Source organism: Lepisma saccharinum, chromosome 7 (assembly GCF_977018435.1).
Source record: "Lepisma saccharinum chromosome 7, izLepSacc3.1, whole genome shotgun sequence".
In the NCBI taxonomy this organism is placed as follows: domain Eukaryota; kingdom Metazoa; phylum Arthropoda; class Insecta; order Zygentoma; family Lepismatidae; genus Lepisma; species Lepisma saccharinum.
In genome coordinates, this window is record NC_139235.1 from 91,797,359 (window position 1) to 91,814,741 (window position 17,383).

Consider the following 17,383-nt stretch of genomic DNA (forward strand, 5'->3'; position numbering starts at 1 on the left):
CGCTGGTAGGTGGACAAGCAACTTGATTGCAAGTACCACATCCTCGGATTTTTTTGCTGACACAGAAATAGCCAGATTGGTCAATCACGAGTACGGAAACCTTTGCCAAAAGAAAGCGTAATGCTCGCCGGTAGTTTTTTGCGTGCAGGAGCTATTGTTTGTTTCAAGTGCGTCAACGCGATAACACATTATGCAACCCTATCTAATCACCACTCGCAGGACAGATTACAGCAACACTCACGTATATCAAAAGCTGGTATCAACATGGTATTGAAAAATTCCGAACATTTGACACCGTTCATAGGTTAAAAAATCACTGCGCACATTCTCAGAAAATAAAGAATGGTACTCCTTGTTCATCTGTCAACGCAAAATATTGCAGACGAAAACAGTTTGCATGAAGTGGCTAATCTGAAAGACTTAACGGAACCACCATGTAACTTGGATTCACTTTGTAACTAACTGTTCCTCATCTGAGAATAAGCAATTGGGGTGACGGGCTCCCCTCACAGAGCGTTACCATCCGCGTTTCAGATTCTCACCTTCTTTTTCTGGTGACCTTACCATTACATTATTTCAGCCATGGCCGTCAGAGGGGTATAATTCAGGGAGGGTCAAACAAAACATTTTTTCGCAAATAGTCCTGATCCCCTTGAAAGTACTTGAATTTTACAATTCTGACTTTCCTACGACCAGAGTTGGCATTTTTTTTTAAAATGAAACAAAACTGTTTTTTTTTTGTTGTTTTAAACAAGAACCGGGAAAAACATGTTTAAAACAAATAAAACGTTTAAAACATGATGCCAAGAAGACTTATTTTTTAAGAATAATGATTAATGAGGAATCTATTAATCATCCAAGGATGGACTGTGTTCCTATTATAAATTAAACGCTTGACTAACTTCTTAAAATATATATTTGTTAGTCTTAAATCTCGCTTGTAGGCTGTTCGAGAAACTTCAACTAATCCACACTTGCCAGGCCCCACTGAGTCCACGTGGTTACTAATGTTTTTTTTTTATCGTCAATGCAACTAAGTATTTACGTTAACAACAATGTGCAACAAAACGGTTTCATCCATGTAATATTCAATTTGAAAAATATTTTAAATACCTGTAAAAAAACATAGGTGTTTTAAACATGACCCACGGGTATTCATCACGACGTGTTTCTTTGTTAATTCAATATACATTTTCTCACTGAACAGAGATTTCTATATGAACAGAATGACACGCATTGAATGAAAAGGCATAGTTACAGAACACGCAAATAACCACAAATTATCAAACATCAAGTATCAAAATGTGTTTTAAACAAGTCTGAAAAAATGTTTAAAACACTTTGTTTTAAATGTTTATACATTTGTGAAAAAAACAAAGCCATGTGTTTTAAACGTTTAAAAAAGTTGTTTAGAACACTTTTGTTTAAACATGCCAACCCTGCCCACGAGACGAATCTGTACCAGTATTTCCCGTAATTTTTAGATCCCTAAATAGTGCTTGTAACGTCTTTTTAGCCTGACACCAACCTACTTTGCCCCCTTCCAGATTCCCACGATTTCTTAATAGTTGGCTGAGCGCGTTGTGTGGTCGACTAAAGCTTGTCGCACACTGAGTCGCCGGAAACGCGGCAACAACTCAGCAGACCCGCTTCCGGCATATCAATGGGCGATAATTCTTAAAATAACCTGCAGACTTCTGGCACGGAAATTCCGGCTCCGTTCCGCGAGAGGTCGGTCCGTGTCGTTTGTCGCGTTGGTCTGCAAGCCCTCTTAGTGGGAAAGCGACAAGAGACAAGGAGGCTCACATCGAACCGTCAAGCGTAAACGTTTAGATCGAGATTCTCAGACATTTGCTGATATGGTATCACCACGAAGGTCATGTACGAGGAAATTGATTAATTGTTTGATTTGAGTTACTTTGCTTGTATTTTTTGCCACTTTTTTTCTAATCGTGAAAATATGGGGATGAGCGATGATATTATGAAATTGATTACACACAAAGAACACCCATTGCAAGTCCGGGAATCGAACCCTGGTCCCCTCAAAAAATTGACATTCCACGCCATTCTGCTGTCAGTTTCGAAGGCTCATTTTCTCTCTGGTCTGCAAAGGTTTGTAATTCTCTTCCTGATTACGTTTCATCTGCTACATCACTCAAAAGCTTAGAACGAGTTGTATTATTTTTGTTTGCTAAGCAACAACCAGTACCAAATAAAACCCAAAACTTACCTGACACAACGAATACTTCAAATTGTGCATTAGTTTTTTTAGTCTCTGTTTGGAAAGTGTGTATGTGAATGTGTGTCAGTTATTGTATTCTCCTTAAAATTTTATTATTTTTCGTTTGTTAAATTCATTCATGTTATACAGGGTCAGCCTTAATGAAACAAAGTTTTACAGAAACAAGACTTTTAATAACATGGCTGAAATACATGGTTGGAAGAGTGTGTCCTGACGTTTACATGGCTAAGTTACAAGTGTTCTGTGTGACCATTTGGCAACACAGAAGAGATCAATGCATAGTCCAGTTCTCTCAAACGCGTCTCCGCATGTACATGTCAACAGTCGCAGCAGCTTTTGTGATGTGTTGTTTAAGATTGTCCATGCTTGTAGGAAGGGAAGGAACAAAAACTCGATCCTTGATGTACTTTAACAAGTAGTAGTCACACGATGGTAAATCGCAAGCACACAAAGCCTTTTGTACCTGGCTAGTGGCCATATTACTCGACTTGTCATCAACGGCGCTCACATGATGCTGTTTCTTGTTGGGAAACCTGATGGTAAGAGACCAGTAGGAAGACCAAGACGAAGATGGAGGGATAATGTTGAGATGGACCTTAAGGAAATTTGTAGGGATGGAAAAGAGTATATAGATGTTGCTCAGGGTAGGAACAGATGGAAGGTCTGTGTTGCTGCAGCCATGAATCTTCGGGTTCAAGAAGGTAGAGAGTTAGTGTTATAAATATATGTATTGTAACTGTTAATTTCCAGAGTAAGGTGGTAGAGCAGCTTAACGCTGAACTTTTCTATCATCAGTTTATCATTCATCGTCACGGTTAACCCAAGAGTTTAACCGAAATATGAAGGCTACATCCCAGCGACGGGACATTGACGCACAATTTCGCTACAGGGAGGCGAATAAGCATTCATCCGTTTCCGTAGCCGTGAGCTTGCTAGCGCTCCAGTTTAAGCCTTGCAGTTGGCTACACTGCTTTCCCCGCTAGACTGGGCCTGCCTCGAGGTGCGAAGGCTTTGCCGTGGGTGGTAGGCAGACCGGCTGGAATTTCCTCCAACCCATTTGCTCTTATTTCTCTTCGCGGGGCACTCACCTGGCGGGGATGACTTGCCGATCACGATGGCAAGGAAACGAAACAAAAAAGCTCCCTGCGGGGGAGAAGTGGAATAATTTCTCTACGTGCCACGTAACGGCCATGTTTTAAAAGCCGTCCGACATACATTAATGGCTTCTGCTACATTCGTGTTTACATGCAGCTACTCCTTCTTTATATTGCCTCTTCTTAACGGAGATTCATGTAAAAGCTCTGGGAAGAGCTTGTGCATAAAATTTGACAAAATGGACTACTACACTCGGGGTCGTGAATTTAGGCGGCTTGCAGAATACGCTACGTTGCCACATCGAATGCTGGCGCGACAACTGGATTTGTTTGGAGGTTCTCGGCTATAGGTTTAGTTGCACATATTGTCATAGCACGCGGCGCCGCCGTTTTCGCGAGCCGACTTGTAAACAAACAGTAGGGGAATAAGTACGCGTGCCTTGTTTGCAGGAAATTGCACATGCGTTTTGGTTGTGTGCGCGATGTCTCTACTTCATCTTTCTATTCTCTTCTTCTTTCTTTGATTCCCTTCTTCCTTTTCTTCCTTCCTTCCCTCGTTCTTTCTTTCCTTCTTTGTTTCAATGTTTTTCTTTTTTCCTTCTTTTCTATCGTTCTCTCTGAGAGAAAGCTCTTTCACTCCCATCTTCCTTCTTTCTTTATTTCCTCCTTTCATTCATTCTTTCTTTCTGTCATTGAGAGAGAGAGAAATAGATTTCTTTACGACGGGAACATTGAGTGCAATAGAAAACAAGATGTCGGGAACACTGTATGCAATCGAAAACAATGTTGTACAACACTTAAAAAAACTTTTATGGCAGTCGACAGAAAGAGATTTGGTGTTGATCCGTATGATCTCGACTCTACAGAAATGAGAAAAAAGATGTAAGCATTTGGCCAAAGATTGTCATGCCACATATATATAAAATAATCTTGTCCATTCTACTAGTTTGATTAATATATATTTTTATTATTATGACTACCTTTTTTCTGTTATTGAAACACTGCAATTTTCATTAATTTTACGCTACAGTATTTCTATTCGTTGCCTTAAGAAATAAAGACTAATTAACTCTTCGATACAAAAAAATTACATCGCGTTAACATTATTTGAACATATTAATATGACCCGCTTGCACTCTAACGTGATATAATGTTCTCGGCTGGATTTTTGCTTCTTCAAGGTCGGCACGGTGTATTCTCGCATGCCATAGTGTGCACCTTGTGTCAGCAATTCTTCTAAGCGTTTCTTACGGAAGGAGTCATCTGATTTTGGTGCATTTCGCGAACCTATTGCCTCTATTATAGTTACCGCCGACATTAGCCATCCTACTAAGTGGTATGCGGACACTTCACACGAAGACTTCACCGTCCAGATTAATCTATGACTCCGATGTGTTTGCCCTAGAAAAGTTTCGTTAAACATTTATTTTACAAAAGTATGGTAGACGAATTAAGCTTTTAAATTAATTAAAACAATAGAAATGGCGCACCCACACTACAGACTATTGATAGAAACATCAGGTGGGCAATATTACGGAAATGCCAGGGAATTTTATCCTGAACATTCAAAAACCGGTGAAAAGTCAGGAAATTTTTTACTTGCCACGGTTAGAGATGAAAGACATATTTCAGCCAACTCATACTTTTGTTCCTGAACCCATTTTGTCTTCAATGCATGTTTCACTCTTGTTACTGCCTTTGCAGATTTATATTTAAATTTGATTCATTCAAGGACATAATCAGTTCTGCATGATAGAATTCTTTCCCTGCTATCATACTCATTTGATAGATTTTAAAAGTGATCACTTTTTTTAAGTTAGTTTGCGTCATATGGAGAAACACGTATGTCACGTGTCGCTAAACTGAATCAGTTCTATTACCGTACTTGACGCTTTATCTCGGACGCTACTTCAACGTTATTGGAAAAGATGTAGAGTTCTTGATCAACAAGTCTACCACAGGAATTTCCAGCCTCTCAATTGGCTACATGAATAAGATCCTAGACGAGATCCTTTCCTGCTTGCTTACTGTTTTCTTTCGACTTCATTTTTGTTATTTAGCGTCGCTTTTCTTCAACTTTTGGCTAATCGTGGCGATGAGGATAGTGATGAAAGGATGCTCGCAAAGAACGCCCATTTTTTTATGTAAGCTTGAAGTAAATATAACGAGAACTAAATTAGCTACAATAATGAAGCAATGAAAACACAAAATTGCTTTTTTTCCCCATTGGTTCAGTAGTTTAAACCACCAAACAAAATAATTTACAGACATGAATAATTTTCTTTGTCAAAAGCCAATTTTCAAACTGATGGCCGTTCTTTCTGGTCTAGGCACTGCTAGAAACCCGAAGCAATGGAATCGCAACCATCAAGAATCATTTCGTTCGATTTAGACACATTCTCGTTCAATGGCTGCCGTCAATTCGTCGACTCTTGCCGGTTTTGTACAGTAAACTTTATCCTTTATGCATTCCCATGCGAAAAGTGTAGTGGGGCGAGGTCTGGTGAATGCGGAAGGTATTCTTCTGAATCTCTTCATCCAATCCATCTGTGCGGCATATTTTCCCAAGTAGCTACTCAAAAAACTGCACTCTGCCGTCCGGATCATCTGCATTGAGAATTTGGACTTTTCTTGGGAGTGCAACTCCTCTAATGCCAATGTTTCAAAATGCAAGGAACATTTGATTTTGATATTCCTGTTAACGTGTGTATACATTTTTATGGGACACCCTGTATATAGAGTTTTATCGAATTTTTCAACTACTCCCTTGCAATTTATGAAAAAAATTCAAGCTTTCATTTTAAGAACTAATATAATTTTTAGGTCATTATCAACTTCCAAGCCCTAATTATGATTTTTATGGAGTGGGCTAGACCAGGCTTGTCTGGGAAAGCATGCCTGCCTTCTCCAGCCTCATGCGTGTCAACTGTCAGTGCTGGAGTGTGTGCTCGTCTGGATCTTGGTTGTGGTCTTTCCAAAAGGTGAAAGGTGATTGACTGCATACCTACGCTGTTGCAGCTTCCTACCTTTTACCGTTATCTAGTCTAACGCGCGAGGGACTTTCATAAGCAACAGTGCGTTTTGCCACCGAGTGGCTGGTTGAAGAAAGCGGGTTGATTTCCATGCATGATCAGTGGAGTCGAGATGGCATTTGGTGTCGTAAGCGCGCGCGAGAGGCATTTTCTGCACCGTAGCCGCAGGGGAGCTTTGACTTTACGAGAAATTGACTGCACATTGCAAAAGGGCGTGGTTGATAACCTTCGCAGTGTCCAGAAATTGCAGTAGAAGATTTTCGGACAGGCCTTCACGTTACTCCTATTTTCACTATAGGTTGCCGATGGTCAAAAGTGAATTTCTATGTGTTTTACGTGTAGTACAGATTTGTTAAAAGATCCAAGAAATTTATGTAAATAAATTCAATTCTGATCCAGGAGAGAGAATTAGCGAGCGTAAATGGATTCTGGACCGTGAACAACCTTTTAATCTGTAAAGTATTTCAATTCGGTCCAGGAACCTTTTTTTCCGGTTCAGTTTGAATATGGTCCAAGTTCCGTATTGAAATGAAACAATACGGAGCTTGGACCAAATTTAAATTGTGAGCAAAATAGGTCCCGGTCCTGTTGTGTCTGGTCGGTTTGGCGTCTGACTGTCGTGCGGGAGACTCGGGTTCGATTCCCGGGCTGGGTAATCTAAGGTCGGTGGGGCCCTACCCCCACATCCCCTTAAAAGGCACGGTGCTATATGCCCTTTACCTTTACCTGTTCTGCAACCCCTGGACATTTAACAACCCTGGACTAGTATAGTTTCTTCTGAACTCAGTAATTATCACACTTGCGTTTTAGATTTCCCTTGATATTTTCATAAGTTTCCATACCCAATCAATGTATGCTCTAACCAACCTGAAGTGAGCACAAATTATACATTAGGAAGCATGTTTTTCTTCTTTACTTCCTTCCTCTAGGTCAATCGCGGCGATGAGGATGAGAGATGAAGGGACAAACACCCATGAAATGTTCACGGCTTAACCAGGATTCGAACCCAGGACCGTGCGTAATTTTATACCCAGTGAAACTTCTAATGGGCACCTCTCAAGTACGGACAGTTGCATTTCCCCGGCATAAAGACAGGTGTACAGTCACGGACACTGCCGCCTTGTAATGAATACATTGACTTTTAATGGAATCGTTACAAGCCGGCAGTGTCCGTGACTGTACATAGAGAAATTACTTCTCAATATCGGGCGCGGACACTGAAAACTGTACCCAGCATCGCTATTATATTTCTGAATTAAGTCGTGGGAAGAAAAAATGGCTATCCCCGAAATTCTGTGAGGTAACGTTGTTGCAATAACTAATTAAATAACTCTCTAGCCTTCTTAAACCCGAAGGTTTATGGCTGCAGCAACACAAGCCTTCCATCTGTTCCTATCCTGGGAAAGATCAATCCAAATTTTCTATCCTTACCGATTTTCTTTATGTCCATCTCGATGTTATCCCTCCATGTTCGCTTTAGCCTTCCTACAGGTCTCTTACCATCAGGTTTCCCAACAAGAACCATGTAAAGTCTTCTCTCCTCTCCCATTCTTGCCACATGGCCTGCCCACCAAAGTCTTCTTGATTTAATTATTCTAATAATATCTGGACAGGAATATAATGGAAAGAATGTCTATTGTTGCTTAGTAGTTAGGACAATTTCGTGGCAGCCGAATGTATTTAACTATAAATATTTATCTAACTTGTACATAATGGTTGCAACTCCTTACATACTGCATGCTGGTTTTAACTTAGGAAGTTCATGTTCGAAGTTGTAGCCCGTGTGTTACAATGGCACAAACTGAATGATTAACTTAACGTGATTTTAAAGTTATTTTAACTTTGTTTTTTTTTTGTTGCTCGTCGAAAAAAAAGCTCATTATTTCCAGTCATATCAAGCTGTTGAAAAACTGTTCGATAATAAAACATTGATAAAATGTTATGTCCGTTTAGCCCTTTCATGTGTTCTGTATAATTTAATTAATAACATTTTTAAACGCATGAGAACATTTTGTAGCGCAAATAGTTTTTAGGCGCTCCATGCTTTTTTCCGAACCTCGTATACATTCTTACGTCCCCCGCCTGTGTCCGCTGTGTTCCACTGATGGGTAATGACAGCACCAGAAAGAAATGGGGGGTGCACAAGGCCAGGAATATTTTCTTTAAAGGGCAGTCTGCATATCTGGGTCAGAAGAGCATATTTGTTCACATAGGCTTTTGCTTGAGGGGGAGGTTTATAGTTTGGCCGGGGGTCGTCCCCACTCCTTGCCTCCCTCTGATTGTCACTGGGGGACCTTTGCTTGAATTGATGGTAGTGCTCCCAGGAGGATATGTTTTTACGTCACTTTGAAATTAATCACGACTATGGAGATATAATCGTTAAATTCGTATCCAGGACCCGGCATAACACAGTACGTCCCACCGGCAACAACATGTTCTCATTGTTGATGTCCATAATTTACTTTCGTCCTCGAACTTGGGAGATGTCGCACGAGACATTGCAACTAATTTCCAGCGTCTCATGGGTGGATTACGTGGCATTATTTCAAAGTGAATGTGTTCATGAACACGCCATCAACAGCCCCTGCGGGCGTGAAAGTTTTGGGAGTGAGGTTTGGGGTAATTGGTGAATTACCAACTCGAGGCGACCACCTGTCTCCCTTATATTTTCCACGGGGTTGGTAGTTGTTTTGGTGCAGCACTGATTGGCAGATGCCCTGCGGACGAGATAAGGCACTGAACGTTGTCTGGGTTTCTCGTCGTTCCTCAGTCATGGTTGCCAACCCTAATATGAAATTAGTTCCAAACTATAATTCAATTTATGGCCAGGTTAACGCGAACAATAAGGTATTAGGGAATTTCCACGGTTCCATTATTATCTACATAGCTTAATTATTTTATGGTGATTGGCACACTATCAAATATTTCCGCCGGCTCGGCAGCTGGTTGAGTTAAGTAGTCAACTTGTTCCAGAGTTCAAGTCCCAGCCTCTTCAAAAATTTCATATAATCGTTGCGATTAGCTAAAGTTGGCAGAAAAGCGACCCTAAATAACAAAAATACAAATGCCACAACGTGACATTTTAGACTTCTTGTTATATGCATGTATCGATAACTGTGAACAAATTTCTAAACACAGCGGCTCAAAAAGCTTCAGTAGATTAGATTCCGAGTAAAGTGTTTGTTTAGTTATGGTTGAATTCTATTTCGGAAGAGAATAAACCGAAGCGGAGTTTTGAAAAAAGCTAGATTTAACCCATTTATGTGGACCTTAGGTAAGTTACTACCTCTCCACCCACCGGGTTATTTAAATTATATACGTTAATCCATATAGAGCCCCTTTTGGTAATTTTTGCCACTATCAGATTTCCAGTCAGGGTCTGGTACAGGGTCAACGAATTTAGTAATACGGTGTGTTTTTGCAGTGTATAATGCAATCATGTAAGTTGAACAGTATCTTCTGTAAATACGCTGCAAAAAAAACAACTTTGGGGTGAAAAATTCCAAAACTAGGGGGCAAGGACAGTTTACTTTCCCTTGGTAGATAAGGTTTAGCATAGTGCGAGGGCGAAAGTGCCAATAAGACGCAACTGCTCCCCCCTCCCCGTCGCCGCCACTGCAATATACCCATCACTGTTCCCGTGCACCCTTTTTTTTTTTTTTTTTTTTTTACACATATATCCTATGCACTATAATGTGGGTTCAACTGTTTATCTAGAATTTTCCATCAGGATTCGGAAAGGATATAAACTAAATGTAGTACCAAAATTACCATAAATTGAGCCTGAGCTAACAATTTTTGTTAGGTGTTTTGTTGTGTGTATACATCACTGGTTTTGTACTAATAGTATTACAAAAGATATTCTCTGCTTTGTTGCTTCCTTCCCCCCCCCCCTTTCAATTCCTGAACCTCACATTGCTCACTGTAAAGCGACTATACATGGTTGGCTCCCCGATGGCGCAGTGGTAGCGTTGTCGCCTTGTAATCAAGGGGTCCCGGGTTCGAGGCACATAGTGGTTCGGATCCCACTTTAAACTGTAGGTCCAGTCCCAATTAGTCTTACTGTGCATAAAGTGGACGTAAGACACCAAATCAATCAATCAAAACATGGTTGGCAGTGGACAATTTGGTGTCCAATTTTCATGGAGGGTTTGCATTTATTGCCACTATTGAGCAATGAGATGGTATGCGCAAATATAAGCTAATTTCTTCTTTGAACGACCATAACGAATTCTGTGTTAGCAAACATTAAGTTCAAACTCTTAATATACAAACTCTTCTTTGATTTCAAGTGAAATGGGAAGCAACTAGCAAACCAAATATTTTTCAGTGCGTGCACGCAGGGTGGGAAATCCTGGAGTGATTGCCCCCCCCCCCCCTCTCCCGACTAAAGATCTTGTCCTTAAATAAAAAAAACCTCCAACTGAAATTATCTAGGAGGGAATATTTTAATTTTCTGAAATTTTCTGGTGGGACTCTAGCCCCATCAGCTCCCCCTGCGTACGCCAGTGTTTAAAAACACAGGCATATACATACATACATAGGCGGGAGAACGAAGGATTATGTCGATCCCTTTGTGTATTTGAACGCAATGTCCATTCCATACTCACGCGTGACCTTATAATAAGCATAATAAGACTTTGAAATGAATTGTTATCATTGGAGTAGTTTCCTGTAGAATTTTTACGCAAGCCACTTCATTCAGCGCTAAAGGCAGTGGGTTGGCTACTGTGCCAGCAGCACAGCTGGCGAAGCTGCTTAAAATCACAAAGTATGTACGCATGCGCGTCACCGGAGTCTTTCGCAGCTGAATGAGCCGAAGTAGCCACGTGGTGAAATAACATATTCCATCTGGAAGTTGTGCAGGAAAGTAGTGGTTTGTGTTCTGTGGTGAACTGCAGAGAAGAAATTGGGGGTATCTAAGGACCCCCCGGCCCTAGTTTTTGATCTATACCCCCCCCAGTCTTCGACGTCTGGTGTTGTTTTGTTTTCTTTCGTGAGGATCCCGGAACGGACATTGAAGGAATCGGCAGTTCGAGCACGCTTCGAAGATGGAGAGGTGAGTAGCGTTACACGTGGACCCCCGAATTGTCGAAAGGTTACTGAACCTAGAGGGTTTTCCTGGCTAGGAATCACGTCCAAACATTTCTGTTGCTTGTGTGAGGACATAGACGGGAAATCGTAGCCCTTACCTGCCACTGTTTTTAGATCTAGCCATGTGAATGCTTCCCATCTGTTACGACGTGACGGCCATGCCACATGTGCCAACCGGAACGTTGAGATTTCACGTGGTAGGTGGTCTGTCGGCCCTAGAAGTCGAACATTCTCATCTTGTTCACAATCAGCTATCGGTTATGTTAAGAAAACCGTATTATCTTCATTCATGCTAATTCTCAACGACAGTGCGATTATGAAAGTGCATCTCGTGGTCGTGCTTTTGAGTTCATACCATATGTGTTTGCCAGAAATGAAAATAACACAATACTACATCGGCGTATTTTAAAATTTGTCTTTGCTTCGTTTTCATTAATTTCATAGCGTGAAAATGTATTTTAGATATTCTTGTTACATAAATTATCGAGTTACATTCTGTACTTGCTTTTAACAGGAGCCATATTAACTTGAATGTCTTGGAAAATGTATTGGTTTAAATATTCTGTGCAATTTGAAGTCTGTCTCTTTTTCTACCCTAACGCTATTGATATGGTTTATTTGTCTTTCCTGCCACTTTTGGCTAATCGCTAAGATAATGACTGATATGAAATTAATAAAGGGAGGACTCTCAAAGGATACCGATGTCCAGGCCGGGATTCGAACGTGGGATCCAGGCTGTCGTAGCGCGCTGTGTTAACCACTCCTCCACGAAGGTCGGCACTAATGCTATTGTCGAATCATATCGGACAAGATTAAGTAAGGTATAATACTTTTGTATTTGAGTTAATTTACTTTACTTTTCTGTCACAATTACTAAAACTGAAATCGAATGTAACGTGCGAAATCATTTACGGGAATATTGGCTGACTTTTCAGTCCCTTCGTGTGCATGTGTGGGTATTCTGCTTGCTTGTTGATGTTTTCCGGCTGATTGATTCCCATATGATTGTAGTAGGTAAACTTGCAATTTGTAAAGTAATGTATTTTAAACACAACACAGCATCACATTTCCGTCCGTGTGGATATTTGAATATACGTATAGTGAGGGTACTTAGTCTGCGTAGTCAAATGTTGCATTAATTTGAAGTTTCGTAAAAATGTATACAAGCAAAGAACTGTTCGTACTGTCACGTGCAAAAGTAACTGGTCATAATTTTCCCCTCTGGTTTTGAATTGTCCTCTAGGCTCTTAGCTCACTAATACTGCCCACAAGTTATGCTATTAGAAAATGACATGTTGTGGAAATTCTAATTGTAGTTTGGGTGCACAACACGCTTACTCTTGTGAGTGTACATTAAAAACTCGAACCCAACCCACATTGATGAAAGATTAGACGTAGACGCACCCTGATATCTAACGTTGATCTGTATTCAAAAACCACAGCTGTTTCCAGTTTTCTCGATCGCTGTACTAGTTTTTTTCATATTCGCAAGTTGTGATGTTAAGAAAGTTTCTTAATGTGTGAATGCAGTAGCAAACTGTCTGCAAACCCACCTATAATTTATTACGATTCCAGTCGAATACAGTTTCTAGATCTTATTGTTGGATAAATAATGAAGGGAGATAGATATTTTCTTTCTTGTTTATCTCGAAACTAAAAATAAGTTGTATAGTTTTTGCGGTGCGTTCGGATGCACTTGAAATCCACGTGCAGCACTGTTATTTACGCATTACAGTTTTTTTCGCTTACGTAATCTTGCAATGCAACATTGCAGTGTCACTATTGCCTGATAGTGAAGAACGCCCTGAACGTTGCGGGAACGGCTGATTAGTTCAAGATCACGCTCACGAGAATTTGCCACTCGATCAGAATAGCTAGAATTCTGTAGATCTAAAAACGTAGGAATACTTCCAAATAATGCTACAATGCGTCATATTCATGGTGTCTCTTTCCCTCTTATCCATGCTGGTTTCCTTAATAACGTAAAAGCATGCGTGTGTAATGCCATTTCTACATTTATACTTAACGAGCAATTTAAATATTTACATCTGTGTATCGCAAGTTGTAAAATTAGATAAGACTACTTGTAACAATTATATTAACTGAACGTGTCATAGTACTGTATTGACTACAAATATATGAACCCAGTAATGCTTCTTTAGGAAAAGTATATACTTTTTTATGTGTGATGGAAGATGTATACTGTTACAGTAGATTCGATTATTTTCATGTTAGAGTATGATGTTGAACGACGAGCACAAGGAACATGTGGGAAGAAGCTTGACTCCTGTGTATGACTACGCCGCCGGTATAAATGAACATTTGGTTGTAAAGAGGGCTCTGTATTTAAACTTAATTTCTCTCCCTACCCGGTTGCTTCCTGATCAGAGCGCCCCTCACATTATTCACTAGAAGCGAAAACTTGACGTGGCAGTTCTTTGAAGTAATGGTGATTCGTAATTTCAGATATACGATCTAGTCTAAAACTGATACGCAAACCTTTTTTTTTTCCGGCCAGAAAGAACCCAGCACATGTATTTTTGTTTTGGCTACAAGCGCTTACCCCTCCCCTTGTACTTTTGGTGGCACAGCTGCTCCATTGTTGTAGTTTTGTTGGATTCTTGAAGGGCCGGTGAGAGGAATTCTGGGTAGTCGGTGGTAGTTTTCCGTAGCGGCAGGTGAATTGCCCCGCGTACCTGTGCAAAAGAAAGGGGAGAAAAAGAAATACTGGACGCACGAGGCCACTCAGCCCAAGTTCGCAACAGGTGATGCTCGGCACTTTCTGTTGGGGCAGGTATGAACGCAGTGTTGCCATCTTGAAACAAAATCCTCCGACAAAATGCGTGTTTTGACGCCAACACGTGTACTTAAATATCAAAGCAGAAGTAGTGTAAGACGAGTGTCGGTGAAATTCAATATTTGCTTCTAGAAAGGGCTTTGTAGTTATACTTAATTTTAAACAAAAGGTGGTCGCATAACTTAATTATTTGCACGGTGATTGCTCAGGGGCCCAAGTACCTAGCAACAGTGGTGTTTCGAAATGTGTGTTGAAAGCATCGATTTCCAGTTATCCTACATCCTGCGTAAAAACGAGATAATCGTAGGTATTCAAATATCTGGGTAAGAGAGAACTATCTGATCAACTTTCTGAAGTCTCATTATTATCCATTATACAGTTTAAATTTTGTTTGCGTTTGGTCATCTATGAAAGTCAAAAGAAAATTGTAAAAAATCCTTGGAAGATTTCCTGGCGGCAACTGATCAGATTTTCTGAGAATGTCAGCCAAGTTTGTTCTGGATATGCTTTCGAGAGCTAACGTAATTTCATCTTCATAGATTGAAAGGAAAATTGTTGTGGTGGTTGTTCTGTTTCTGAATCACCCTGAAATTCCTATATTGTGTACACACGTGTGTCTTGTACAATCCCAGCGCGAATACTCATGCATAGAGTATTTACAGTATATTTAGTTTGCAAATAAAGCCTTGATCCAAGATCGCAACCTTCCTTGCGCCATTCTCAAAATTTTTACCGTTTTGAGAAATACCTCGCATGGAAACACTGCGTGCCAGCGTGTTCTGATCGGGGCCCCGCAGAGGGCATTACGAAAAAGATGCCCTGCGGGATAGGTTCCCAAGAAGCGTCCCCACCACTGGATATATAGGCCCGAAATATAGGTTAACACGAATTCAGAAAACCTTGAAAGACTAAACTGGATGACCGCAGACCGGTACTTCTAGTTTGAACATTTTCCCAAAATTAAAATAGGAGGGGGATGATGTCAACGCCAACAGCTTTCAAAAATATTTTCTTTAAATTTGTTGCTCCAAGATACATACTAGAATCTTAGTCAAGGTTCTATGCCCTATGAAAGCTTTTTTTTTAATGGAAATAATTGGAATTTGGCCTCTTCTATACAATCTCGATCATTCGGTGATGTCCAACCAAGTCTTTCTTGCTCAGAGAAAGGTGTATTAGGACTAAAAAGGTGACAGTGCGAGAGACTCAAAATCACCTGATCCTCCAAAGCCTGTACATCTTTTGATTCCCGGAAAGCTCGCATGAACTTCGTCTCATTCATTAGGCTATAGAGGTAAGAAATCGCATACAATAAAATACACCACTGTATTATAAGATATTCCTTATTGTAAGAATTGCGTAGTCACCAAAAGTGGTGAAACAATTCTCTTTCGAGTTGGGAGTGTCCACTATGTTCGAACGCACTGCAGACGCATTTAGCTGCATCCTTTTTGATAAAGCTACACATGTGTAAATTGGCGAACCAGATCATGTACATGAATTTCATATGTTTTAAAATATGTTCTACATATTCATTACTCAGACGTGTAAAGAAGTTTTTCTGCAGTAAATTCCGTTTCAGATACTGACGAAGAATTAGTCAATGAACTGTGATATCGCTGTACGATACTGTAAAGTTACTGTGTGTGTGTGGGGGGGGGGGTAAATAGTTAATGAGCATTTAAGTTTGATTTTTTTTGCTTCAAAGTAGCAAAGTCCTCGCCCATTCCATGTGAAAGGACACAAATTTATGAAAATAATTCTAGGCTGTTCGAAAAAAAAAATACAAGTTAAATCTTCACTGTTAAAAATCTTTGCACATAGCCAATATTAAATTTTGCTAATACTTTTTATAATTGATCGCACTTTGTGACTGCCTTTTTCCAAACACCCTAAAATTATCCGTAGCAAAACCTGCTCACGTATTTTCTCACTGTGTTGACTTCAGTATCTTGTTATTGTGTCAGCTTTTCATCTATTGAGCAAGGAATGTACATATTTTCAAGTGGAATATTAGCAGACTAGTTATTTTCTGAAGCTTGAGCAATACCCTATTAGTCACTTGGGATTCGGCCCCTTCACAGTAAACACATAGTTCCAAATATTTATTTTCGTTCCTTCTGGGGTCTCGTTGTAGAGAAACTACTTAAAATATTCTCTCGCGTAGATTTTGACTGAACTTGTTTCACTGAAATGACACTTACTTTTTAGTCTAAGCATGGTTTTAGTACTTTTGACATGTAAAATGTTTATGAATTTGAAATGTGTTCATTTTTTAACTTAAAGCAAGCAACCTAACCTAACATTGTGTTAGATGAGCCTACATTCTGACTTGGGTGCCGCAGAAAAATCTTGAAACACTAAGGGCGCCATGAAACTAAAAAGTTTGGGAACCACTGTTTTAGGAGATCTGAATCTTGGTTTCCACGTTTTTCTCTGCAAAGATTTTTATTTCCAAAGAAAAAAGGATTTTATATGTGCACTTACATTTATATTCGATACGGTGATTTTGTCGATTCTCGGGTACAATTTCGGTTTGCGTTTTGCGCTTGGGTTGTACGTTTAATACGTGTTATTACTGAACATGTTATTGTGAGATTAGTTAATGAATTAACTGAGCATTAACATTGGTATTTAAGTAGCTAAGATTCACAACTACTATTGGTATATTAACATATTGTGTGGTGCAACGCGTTACAGGTTAGTGAGAAACAAGAGGTACCAAAAAAAACAGTATCGTAAGTGTGCATACTAAAATAAAATTAACGAAGTTCAGGTTTCATGAATAATGAGATTGTTAATATAAGAGAACGTATAATGCACCTCAGTGGGTGCAGCGCAAAAGGTAAAAGTATCTAAAATTTACATGAAGGTACACACTCAAGGGAACCCATATGTCCAGGCCAGGAGTCGAACAGAAACCTTCTGTAGGCAGGGCCGGATTAAGGTGGGTGCTATTGATGCTGCAGCATTAGGCCCATTCCTGAAATAGGCCCAGTTGTAAACAGACGAGAATTTTCCGAAAGCTGAACAGTTTTCTTTTGCTATATTAACGTGAAAGTTAATCTTACAATGAAATTTGGAACCCCAATTTCGGACGCCTGGACACAGTGTTACTTATTAT

General features: G+C 39.9%; 1 protein-coding gene across 2 annotated transcripts in view; it reads left to right on the top strand.

Annotated features, from left to right (window-relative positions):
* Positions 1-17,383, top strand: part of spoon (A-kinase anchor protein spoonbill) — a 117,501-nt gene that overhangs the window by 35,227 nt on the left and 64,891 nt on the right. Inside the window, exon 1 of one of the 2 annotated variants that reach the window (XM_083125615.1) lies at positions 11,188-11,427. The exons of the other annotated variant lie outside the window; for it this stretch is intronic. The gene's annotated coding sequence lies outside the window, so the exon portion shown is untranslated. Of the gene's footprint in view, positions 1-11,187; positions 11,428-17,383 lie in introns of those variants that run through there. 2 annotated transcript variants of the gene reach the window in all.